We start from the raw sequence: 12,811 nt of genomic DNA, 5'->3' as shown, positions 1-12,811 counted from the left end.
ACTCTACATCTACAAAATGATGTTTTTATTCAATTTATGAAGGTGATGTAAACTGAATCATTATATATTATTTGGTAATTATACAATAATATAATATTACGTATATGCAACTTATATAGTTTTGTACATTACAAAAAATTATCATTTTATTAATTTCAACAAATTTACCATCAATACAGATGCTGAATATCTGTAGCAGCATCCATTGCATCTGACACGTTTTTCAACACGGGCCTTAAAGAAAATAAGAGTTCTGTTATCAGGTGTAACGGTGTCAAAGTAATGTTCATATGGCAGAAATGTTTTAAAATTAGGCTATACAAATCATGCAGTGTGTTAACATCATGTATTCAGCAGAAACATGCATTCAGCATGAACACATTAAAGCAATGATTACATTATGTGATCATGTTGATTACAATGCAAGGAAAATTGAGCAGTTTTGTTTGTTTATTCAGAGTTGGCATCATCTAAAGTCCTCTCAAGGGTTGGGTTCATCTCCTCACAGGTGTTGGGTCATCTGAAGTCTTCATAGAAAGCAGAAGACATCAAAATATAGCTATAGATTACACCAACAAAATGTGATGTAATCATACTTGAGAATTTGCACTTTCACAAAGAACAGGGAAAGACTTGAGTGAATGCCTTTTATTGTCATTATACACATACAATGAAATTAGGATAACTTCCCCTCAGCATAATTTACATATCGCATAGTGCACGTTTAACAAAACACGAGTCACAACTTTAACAATGTTACATACTTTCACAATAAAGAGTGGAGTTACTCAAGACTAACTTTCAACAAAAGCAAGCTGAGAATTATATTGCACACAAGTGTATATTGCACTAAGTCTCCCCAAGGGAAAAAATAAAAAAACCTCATTACATTACAGTAAGACTGACATTCAAGTGAAGAATCTATGAGGTCAGTGCATATTGGAGTTCATAATGTTTATGGCTCTAGGAAAGAAACTGTCCTTAAATCTCTTGGTCCTTGTTTTAAAGCATTGGTAGCACCTGTCTGATGGCAAGAGCTGAAACAAGTGAAAACCAGGGTGCGTTGAGTCCTTTAGTATAATTTTGACCTTATTGAGGGCTCGAGAGTTATATAGATCCTTCAGTGATGGAAGTGGACTGCCAGTGATCCTTTCAGCAGTCTTAATGATCCTTTGAAGCCCCTTCTTGTCTGCCTCAGAACAGCTAGCAAGCCATGCTGTAATGCAATACAAGTTAGCACACTCTCAATAGAACAGTGTTACATGTTTACCAGCAACTTTCCATTTAGATTGTTATAAGAATCCTTAAGAAATGTAGACGCTGCCGTGCCATCTTGATGACCGCTGATGTATGTGCCTTGGATAGGTCAGCAGAGATGAGGGTGCCCAGAAATTTGCAGAGACTTTTTGAGACCCTCTCAACACAGACCCTGTTGATGTATAGAGGGAACGGATCTGTCTTGTGCTTTCTGCAGTCTATAACGAGCTCATTTGTCTTAGAGGCGTTTAAGGTCAGGTTGTTAAGAAATATTTTATGTTTACCTGCACGCCATATGACCATTAACCAATGTCAGAGAACTGTGAACACACAAATGTGATACGTAATTATTGAAATATTTATTTTAAAATCTCAGGGGTACTTAAAGGGGTCCTTGATTAGGATTTCACTTTTTTTTTTTTACTTTAATGTGTAATGTTCCTGTTTGAGCATAAACAACATCTGCAGAGTTTAATGCAAAGGGAGATATTTTCTTTTACAGAATTTGCTACAGCAAGGCCTACAGCAAACGGCTGGTAGGGATTACAACGAGCTTCTTCCTTGGGATTGTGATATCACGAACCCTAAAATTTACATAAACCCTGCCCCCGGGAGCACCCAATCACAACACACTGGGCCAGCTAACCAATCTGAGCCCATTGCGTGTTTCTGAGAAAGGGGCTTCATAGAACCAGGAAGTCAACAGTCCGTTTTTAGGAGAACGGAAACAGCGTTTAAATATATGAAAAATGCAATTTTTAAAAACAAAGCATGAACACGTGTTACAGTGCCCGCATAAATACAATCAAGCCTTCGAAAATAGCTGGTTGACCACCCCTTTAAAAGTAAATACATTAGGTGAAAGAGGTTCAGATGACAAAAGGTTTGGGCATGTCTGCATTACATGTAAATAATGAGTTTAAAGACAAAAGACTTTCAATAATACATGGTTAAATAACCTACTGATTTATAATTCAAATAAAAGTGAATGTGTTCATCAGTAGTTGATGCAATGTTGAAACACTTCTTGAACCTGAAATGATTTTTGTAAATCCTTTGGTCAAATGCTGTGTAGCCACCTGACTGATCTCTGTGTGAATATGCACAAAACTGGACTTTCTGAGTATATACATAAACAGCAGGCTATTTTAGAAAGGAAAATTTCAAAGATGAAAAAGAGGAATTAGAGAGCAGCTATAACTTATGAATAATTTATTGCTATCGTGTGAATATGTAATCTATAAAAGTGTATTTAAAAAGAGTATTTTAAAATGTAATTTACTATTCAACTGAGACTGCGCTTCTCTCGGTCACTGAAGCCCTGCGAATTGCAAAAGCCCATTCCAAATCATCAGTCCTCATTCTGCTGGATCTATCTGCCGCTTTTGACACTGTCAATCATCAGATACTCCTGTCCACCCTCTCATCACTGGGCATCACTGGCATTCCACTTCGCTGGTTTGAATCCTATCTCACTGGTAGGTCTTTCAGGGTGGCCTGGGGAGGGGAGGTATCCAAAGCACATACACTGGTCACTGGGGTTCCTCAGGGATCAGTTCTTGGACCCCTCCTCTTCTCCACATACACTACATCACTGGGTCCCATCACACAGGCACATGGATTCTCATACCATTGCTACGCTGATGATACACAGCTCTACCTCTCTTTTCAACCAGATGATCCAACGGTAGCTGCAAGGATCTCAGGTTGCCTGGCGGACATCTCAGCATGGATGAAAGAACATCACCTGCAGCTCAACCTGGCAAAGACTGAGCTTCTTGTCCTCCCGGCCACTCCGACTCTACAGCATGACTTCACGATCCAGTTAGGTTCATCAACAATAACCCCATCAACTTCGGTCAGAAATCTTGGTGTAATCTTTGATGATCAGCTGACGTTCAAAGACCACATTGCAAAGACTGCTCGATCTTGCAGGTTTGCACTATATAACATCAGAAAGATCAGGCCCTTTCTGACAGAGCATGCTGCACAACTTCTTGTCCAGGCCCTTGTCATTTCTAGGCTGGACTATTGCAATGCTCTTCTGGCTGGACTTCCGTCTAACACAGTCAAACCTCTACAAATGATTCAGAATGCAACGGCACGACTGGTCTTCAACGAGCCCAAAAGAGCCCATGTTACACCTCTCTTTATCTCCCTGCACTGGCTACCAGTCGCGGCTCGCATCAAGTTCAAGACACTGATGCTTGCATATAGAACAACCACTGGCCCAGCACCCGTTTACTTGCACTCTCTACTAACAAACTACATCCCCTCCAGAAATCTGAGATCTGCTAGTGAACGACGCCTCGTGGTACCATCACAGAGAGGCTCAAAATCACTCTCCAGAACATTCTCGTTCACCATTCCTGGCTGGTGGAACGATCTTCCCACCCCTATCCGGATTGCTGGATCCCTGTCGATCTTCAAGCAACAACTGAAAACTCATCTCTTTCGACAGCACTTGACTTCATCCTAAACTTAAAAAAAAAAAAAAAATATTCTCTTTACTTATTCCTTCCTTTGGTAGTTTGTATTTATTTGAACAATGCCTGAGACTTGGTGTTGCAAGCACTTCGTCTGTCTGATTGCCTCTTCAAGATGAATCGCTTTATGTATTCCCCAATTGTAAGTCGCTTTGGATAAAAGCGTCTGCATAATGACTAAATCTAAATCTACTCTAATTACAAGTCCTTGATTTTTGAAATCTGATTACATAATCCAGATTACACGTAATCAGTTACTACCCAGCTCTGGTTATTAGTGAGGTGAAAGCTGGCAGTGATTGTTACATTGTGCTTAAACCCAATTTCCAATAACTCCTGCCAACTGTAACTCAGAGTTTTGCAGGATATCACGCTAATCCAAAAAAACATAACCAAAAAAAAAACAAACACCATGTGAGAGAGCCAAAAGCCGCTGCGCCTGTGCGCTCTGCCATCTTATTTATATTTAGAGAACATAAAGAACCCAGTGAGCTAAGACTCATTGTGAAAGTGATGTCTCATTACAGGGAGTCGTCAGGTGGTTCTTGTTCTGAAAGCGAGAACACAGGAGAAACAGTTAAGTGTGGCTCCATCATATATCAGTCCTGTAGCATCACTGCTCCTCCACCACACAGTGCTTCTACAGTAGCTAAAGAAGTGTAAGTATAAAATACGGTACAGGTTTACTGTGATTAATACAGTAGTGTTATATAATACATTTTTCGTAATTTAGCCTAGTATGATTCTGAAATGAAAATTGCTCGCCTCTTTTAAACACTTTTTATTCTCACTTAGGTCCATCGGTATCCTTTGCAATAAATCCAATTCTAATTAAAGCTGCAAGCAGCGATGAATGGGCCCTCGCACCCGGGCTCACCACCGACCGGTTGCTTCAGGGAGAGAGGGAACGGTGAGCAATATGCATTTAAAAAGGCAAACAGAGGAATATGTCAAAGTTATTTATATGTGCCAAACCTGCTGCCAGCTGGTGGCACTATGTCTATAACTGGAAATTGGCATGTAGATATCTTCAGGCCAGCACATTTATCAAACATATGAAGTTTGGTGCAGATTGAACATTGCATGTTTAAGTTAGTGTAAAACAAGTAATTTACTGTTGCCAGAAGGTGGCAGTATGATTATAACTGAATATTGGCCTTCAGATATGCCTGAGTTACAACAACTTCCTGTTTGATGGAGTTAGTAGCATACTTTAGCACTTAGCTAAATGTTGCTAACATGTTTGAGCATGTTGATAACATGTTTAGCACACAATGGCATATTTTACTGTGTTGCTAATAGTGCATCACAGTCTAAAACATGTCACTTCCTGTTGCCAGCAGGTGGCGCTATGACTATACCCGAATACGGGAATGTAGATGTGTTCAGGACAGGCCTCTTATCAAACTTGTTAAATTTGGGGCAGATTGAACACAGCATGCCTGAGTTACAGCAACTTCCTGTTTCACTGCATTACTAGCATGCTTTAGCACTTAGCTAAGTGTTGCTAGCATGTTTTAGTATGCTTGTAGCATGCTGCTAGCCTATTTATCACTTGACACTTTTTAATATGCACCTAGGAGTCCATTACAGGGTTAAACATGTCACTTCCTGTTGCCAGCAGGTGGCGCTATGACTATATCTGAATATGAGCATGTAGATGTGTTCAGGACTGAACTCCTATGAAACGTGTGAAGTTTGGGGCAGATCGGATATTGCATTTTGCCACACCCACTTCTGAAACCCATATCAGATGTAAATTTTCGCCAGTTCTGACCCGTGTGCAAAGTTTCATGAGTTTTGGAGCATGTTTAGGCCCTCAAAAATGCGATTCACTTTGGAGAAGAAGAATAATAATAAACGGAGCAATTCCAAGAGGGTCTTCGCACCTCGGTGCTCGGGCCCTAATAAACGGAGCAATTCCAAGAGGGTCCTCGCACCTCGGTGCTCGGGCCCTAATAAACGGAGCAATTCCAAGAGGGTCCTCGCACCTCGGTGCTCGGGCCCTAATAAACGGAGCAATTCCAAGAGGTTCCTTGCACCTCGGTGCTCGGGCCCTAATAAATAACTCTCCACCAGCAAAAGTCAAATTTAAAAGCCTTATTTACACAACGATAAATGAAACTGCATGAAGAGACTGTATAGGGTCCCCCAAATCTACTAATTTAGTGAGGAATAATCTAATTTGTTTTAATGCACAAGGTAATTTGATTAGCTATGCTGATAATATACAGTTTTATTTTATAAATGCCTTACCTTTTAAAAGGTCATCACAGCAGTCTCTTCTGCTGCATCTCTATGGAGCTGATAGTATAGTGCTAACTTCCGGGAACTGAGTGGGGGAACTATGACGTCACTTTGTAGGCGGATCGGCTGTTAGCATGAAACTGGTTCCTCGACAAAAAGCCAATAGGATTTTTCCGTAGGATTTTGGATAATCGCAAAAAATAAGCTCTGTGTTCAACCATAGTTCATGGACAAAACGTGCAAGTTTCGTCCATCAAGATAATCCTCACAAAATAATTTAACTTATGAATTTTGAAGCCTAAATACAAGCGCCAGAATTAAAAAGCTAAACTTAGGCTATAAATGAACTACTGCACCACGGTCGCTCGCCTTCAGCGTCACCACCACCGCGCTCCCGACAACTTGAATTTGAATCCACCTTTTCATTTAAAAACTGTAATAAATACAAAACTAGAGCCAAACTAAAATGAAACAAATGGCAAGTAGTAAATAAATTAAATAATCATAATTAAAGCACATATGAAAGCACGCATTTCTGTACATTTTGAAATAAGGTGCATTGTGTTAAATCCTTGATTAATATGAATATTTTAATTAAATAGTGTCTCCTCGTAGTATTCAATAAAATTCTAGTGCATTTAATCTATTAAATAGCAGAGTGAGCAAGTTTTTGGATATGGTAAGATTAAATTTTAGTGAATAAAGTACCACATTTCAACTATAATTTTGATAGGGACACTGAAAATCCTTAATCTTTCTGCTTTCTAACAGCTTCATGTGGCTGTAAACATTTCATTTTAACGTGGCTTCAAGCACCATGCATCATTAAAGTTTCACTTTCACCGTGATCACGTAAAGCTGGTAAATGTGGTGTTTACATGGAATAATCGTATGAGTTTACCTTAAGGTGCAAACCCAGAGTCTCTGCATCAGTAGGAAAGCGAGAAAATCAGCATCTTCCATCCGAAGCAAAGCAAAAAAACAAAAAACAAAAACAAAACACTACTATCAGACAACAATATAAAATGTGGGAAACTATTAATTGGTTATTCTACAATTAATTGTACTGCAAATTATACTACAATTGGAAAATACGATCAATTAATAAACTATTTGGCGTGATGTTATATGTCTTCGACAATGCCTGTAGTCTCATTTAGCAACCGTCTTTAAGAAACTTAAGATCTATATTAAAAAAAAAAAAAAAAAAAAAAACACACGAGTGGGGTATAACTGGTGTGTTTTATGTTGTAGAATAAAATGTGAAAGTATCTTGAGTGTGTTTTAACCACAGACCTACTTGGATCCCTACTGGCACCCTATCCCACTCCCAAACAAGACAAAATAACAAAACTGATTATGTAAACATTCATGCTCTTTCAAAGATGGGGTAGCCGTGGCCTAATGGTTAGGGAGTCGGGCTTGTAACCTGAAGGTTGCCGGTTTGATTCTTGCAGGAATTGAAGGTGGAGATTGTGAATGCCTTGAGCAAGGCACCAATTTCGTGTATTGGTCACCATACTTGACAATGCGTCACGACTTAACTTAGATGTTCAGGCTACTCGCCACAGGTCTGTGATGACGACACATCCCTCCCAGATGCACTCAACCACTTTTACTCACGGTTTGAAATGCAGAATGACACACCTGCACAAAAACTGCCCACACCTCCCAACAACCAGGCACTCTGTCTGTCTCCAGCCGACGTAAGGAAGTCCCTATCTAGGATCAACCCACGCAAGGCTGCGGGTCCCGACAACATACCTGGCCGTGTACTGAAAGACTGTGCTGCACAGCTGACAGATGTCCTAACAGATATCTTCAACACCTCGCTGAGCCAGGCAGTCGTCCCCACATGTCTCAAATCCACAACAATCATACCGGTACCAAAGAAATCACCTGTGTCCTGTCTAAATGACTACCGTCCCATAGCATTGACTCCAATCATGATGAAATGCTTTGAGAGGTTAGTCATGCACAACATCAAAACCAGCCTCCCCAACACACTCGATCCACTCCAGTTTGCATACCGTCCGAACCACTCTACGGACGATGCAATTTCCTCCACTCTCCACCTGGCTCTTACCCACCTAGAAAATAAAGACTCCTACGTTAGAATGCTGTTCATTGACTTCAGCTCAGCATTCAACACAATAATCCCACAACAGCTCATAAATAAACTCAACCTGCTGGGCCTTAACAATTCCCTCTGCAATTGGATCCTGGACTTTCTAACCGGAAGACCTCGGTCAGTCCGTGTCGGCCACAACACCTCGAGCACTACCACACTGAACACAGGTGCCCCACAAGGCTGTGTGCTCTTCACGCTGCTGACCCACGACTGCACTGCCAAGTCCAGCTCCAACCACATCAAGTTCGCTGATGACACAACAGTGGTAGGTCTCATCAGCAACAACGATGAAACGCACTACAGAGAGGAAGTGGCACAGCTGGCTGAATGGTGTGGTGCTAACAACCTGTCCCTCAATGCGAGTAAGACAAAGGAGGTTGTGATGGACTTCAGGAGAAACCGTTGATCACCCCCCACTGACCATCGACAGCTCGACTGTGGAGAGAGTCAGCAGCACTAAATTCCTGGGGGTGCACATCACAGAGGATCTCATCTGGTCCACCAACACCATGTCACTCTCCAAGAAGGCACAACAGCACCTACGCTTTCTCCGCCGGCTGAAAAGAGCAAGTCTCCCTCCACCCATCCTCACCACTTTCTACAGGGGCACCATTGAGAGTGTGCTGACCAGCTGCATCACTGTCTGGTACGGGAATTGCACTGCAGCAGATCGCAAGACCCTACAGCGGACAGTGAACACAGCTGCAAAGATCATTGGTGCCCCTCTCCCCTCCATCCTTGACATTTTCCTCACACGATGCTCCAGCAAAGCCAACAGTATCGTGAAGGACTCCACACACCCCTCCCACAGTCTCTTCCAGCTTCTACCATCAGGAAGACGGTACCGGAGCATCAGAGCCCGCTCTGCCAGACTGCTCAATAGCTTTTTCCCCCAGGCTGTGAGAGCCCTGAACTCAAATCCCCCCGCCCCTCTCTGAAAACCCCATACAAACCCCCTACCTCCTGTAACATGTAACGTGCAATTCGAAGTGTGCTACACACAGGTGAGTGGGCCTGTACAAACCACCTGTAGTAGCGCACACTCCTCCTCTATGCGCACTAGACACTTTTCACACACACTGCTGTGTGTACACAAATCCCACAAAAAGAACTCAGTAATATATGTATGTTTACATGCTCATGCACTACAAATCATCCTGCACTGTTCCCCAGCCAGCTGCTTGAACTCAATGTTTCTCCTTGCACATGTACAGTATTTATCTTTAGCACTTGTATAGTTTGTATTTTTTAGTTTTTATAGATCGTATATTTATAATCAAAATCTATCAGTAGGATAGTTGTGTATAGGTTTATATTGTCTTACTCCATTGTTGTATGCCTGTATTTATGTAGCACCGTGGTCCTGTGAGGCACGACATTTCGTTCCACTGTATGCCCCCGCATGTAGCGGAATGACAATAAAGCTCAACTTGACTTGACTTACTCACGAGCCCACTGAGCCTCTGTCCTCAAGAACTTGTCTGTCTCAGTTTAGAGTGATTCAGCATCTGCTCATCTCCCTGGCTGTTCCCTTTTATGTGGTGGTTGCTGATTGTCCCTAACAGCCTGCAGCTGAGGCTCCCTGTTAGAGGAGAAAAGGTGAACACCTGTGTTGGAGCTATCCCTGGTCCTGAACCCTCTTGCTGGGTGGCCCATAATTGGATGCTTCCTCTGATGGGGCTCTCCGTGGTGCTGAAGGTGTTCAGGCTGCTTTGTGGGGGACCATACCTCTTTCTGGCCACCACAATATATATATAATTTATTTTCTTGTCACAGTCAAATTGGTTGTCATAGTAACAACCCTAATTTGTGGTGATTCAGCGCTTTGTATGTTCCACAAATCTGAATGCATTATTTGTAAATTGACTGTTAGGATTAAGTTTGACAATTTATTATCTGTGATACTATTGTGTAGTCACTGGATGCCTGTATAGCCCTATGTAACAATCCCTAGTGGCTAAGAAATTGTCATCCCACATAAATTAATTTGATTAAATTTGAATTTGGATACATGTTCAGATATATTAACAATGGCTACTTTTTGTCTTTATCTGATTTTTTGTTCAATTGTTTTGTTGTTGTTGTTTTAAACATTGATTTAAAGTGTCAGTTATTGCATTATTATTTCAGTCAAACCTATACAACCCTTTGTTACCCCAAACTACATATAAAAGCCTGATCAGTGGCATAAAACTAATCAGAATGAAGCTACTTGTTCCTTTGTTACTCATTGACGCGTGAACTTTGCTTTTAAATAATGCAACGCTCTGCCCCCTGGGTGTATAACGTTGCTCCCATTAAGTGCTGTTGGAAGTGAATGAATTGATTCAGCATTTCGACACTTCCGTAAACATTTGATAAATTCGACAAAGCGGTTTAATAAAAGATGCACTGATCTTGTGAATTAGCGAATTTTACTATACCAATATTTTTAAACTGGCTGTTTTATATGGGAATATTACACGACATACTGATCCTTTAACAATGCACTGGCACAAAAACACACACCTTTTGGACCAATTTCGCAAACATGATTTCTCGACTGCCACAAATAGCCTACTGTCTTAACAAAATACTGATTTTGTGCACTTTTTAATGTACCAATATTTTAAATTGGACTTTGAACTTAGCTTTATTGCATGGCAAAAAATAAAACAAATAAATCCTTACCTTGCCAAAGCACTGACAGAGCCTATTGATCTAATGGCGTTGATGAGCGCTCCAAATGCAAACTTTGAATGCAACAATCAGGCAGCAATTGACAGCGCTTTGATCCAATGGCATACAGGCGTCGTCAGATTGACAGTACTCTAGCCCAATGATGTTGGGGGATCCAGTGGGGGCGGCAATCATATTTCAGGGTGGTTGGTCAGAGAAAATCTTCACTGCCTGCGTCATTGAACTTGCGGCATGAGACACAACAGACCCGCTAGATTTAAATCAGCACAGCCAGCGAAAGATCGAACGCATCTGTTTTGAACGAGTGCACCTTTCTTTTAACAACCAAAAAATGGCTGTTTCGATGTCAGTTGAGGAAGTACAGACTGTCCTCTCGTTGATAGCCGAGGAGTGGATCCAGCGAGAGCATGATGGAGCGAAGCGGAATGAAAAAGTTTTTCAGGAGACTCGGCAGTAGAGGCGGAGCAACTATAACGACACGTGAATATAGGCTGTTACATAGACGCGCACAGTTTTATTTTAATTTTTTTTATTTTTGTGGGGTGGGGTTCTAGCTTTTAGACTAGTCAACTTGTCGGATACAACACTTCCATTTAAAAGACAGTCAAATTAGTCGTAGAGCACATCCCTAATCTGAATCTGTAGCCATTTAAAATTAGAGACAACCTCAGCATTTTAATCATGATCCAAACAAACATGCTGCATACATGAGCAGTTTCAGATGTAAATTAAAATGTATTATTTCAAAATCTGAAGCAAAAACAGAATGGCCTGACTTTAGCTTTGTGAATTTATGCTACATAAAACATCTGCAAGAAACAAAAACAGTGGGCGGGCTGAATGTAAATGCAAAAACTCTCTGACAACAGGTGGTGCTTATGGAACATCATTATAGCGTTTCCTTGGTTACCGCTGTTAACAAAGCAGTGCTGCACACTATGGGTGTGCGATACTGACAAAAAATAATATCTCAATATTTTCTGGGATTTTATCGATAACAATAATTAGACGATATTTTGCTAAGTGTTTTATTGTGCTGGTAACTTAAAGTCGGCATGAAATCAAAATGGACTATTCTTATTTTTTGATGGAAATGTTTATTATAAAGAATTTATCCGTGCACTTCATTATTATTTTTTTTATTCATGTGCCCTCCTAATCTTTAATCAAAAATGTTAACCTCCCCTCCCCCTCAAAATCACTTCTCTACTCTTCCGGTCACGAGTGATGGTGCAAGGGCGGAGCTAGTGATGTGAGGGGTAAACGCTGGGATAAACATCATTACTCTTAGGACATTGCAAACTAATTTGTTTGATGCATATGACTTAACCTGATGGAGGACGCGCTCATATTCAGGCAGTCTCTCTCACTCTCTCGTGCGCGCTGTTTAGGCATGTTTTGTGCTGTTGATCATGGTCGTCATCCCTAATAAATAAAGCTTTTATTCATGCTTGGGTGTTGATATAACCAATCTAAAATACGCATTAAAGTTAAGAATGTAAAGATGAAGCTTAATTGGTTATGCAACATTGGATGGAATGGTGGACCGATCATTGTATCAGCTCACAGCAGGCACATACTGTGCAGTAATTCGTGAATGTTTTGCAGAGAAATGAAGACAGGTCGCACCACAACAATTATTTGCACTCACACAAATGCTCCCAAATATATAAAACGGTCACAATTTTGAGACCATAAAAGTTGGTATAAAAACAACTTAGTTAGACAACTTTAAATTCAAATGGTAATTTATTATCTTATAGTGAATTTTTGGATAAATTTAGTTTTCCAGTTACGCCAAAAGAGTATGCTGTTGTATTTGACGCCATACCTCAACAAGTTGTCCATTTCGTAAGAGCTTGTGGAAGTGATTCTTCTGAGGCAATATATGTTAAAGAAAGAATGTTTCTAGGAAGCATTGATATTCTTAAACAAAGTTGTACTAATACATATATTAGGAATATTATAACAGGTGATACAGCTAGCCTACTTATAAAAGTTTGTGGACCAA

At 40.6% G+C, this 12,811-nt stretch overlaps 1 long non-coding RNA gene across 1 annotated transcript; it reads right to left on the bottom strand.

Moving 5' to 3' along the window:
* Positions 1-652: 652 nt before the first annotated feature.
* On the bottom strand, positions 653-9,623 carry LOC131530016 (uncharacterized). The gene is made up of 3 exons (XR_009268298.1): positions 9,566-9,623; positions 6,892-6,946; positions 653-1,216 (listed from the first exon to the last, which is right to left on the bottom strand). It is a non-coding gene; the product is annotated as an uncharacterized LOC131530016 (long non-coding RNA).
* Between the last annotated feature and the right edge of the window lie 3,188 nt (positions 9,624-12,811).

Source organism: Onychostoma macrolepis, chromosome 22, assembly GCF_012432095.1.
Source record: "Onychostoma macrolepis isolate SWU-2019 chromosome 22, ASM1243209v1, whole genome shotgun sequence".
In the NCBI taxonomy this organism is placed as follows: domain Eukaryota; kingdom Metazoa; phylum Chordata; class Actinopteri; order Cypriniformes; family Cyprinidae; genus Onychostoma; species Onychostoma macrolepis.
Note: the sequence above shows the minus strand (reverse complement) of the source record. Positions and strands in the feature narration are given on the sequence as shown.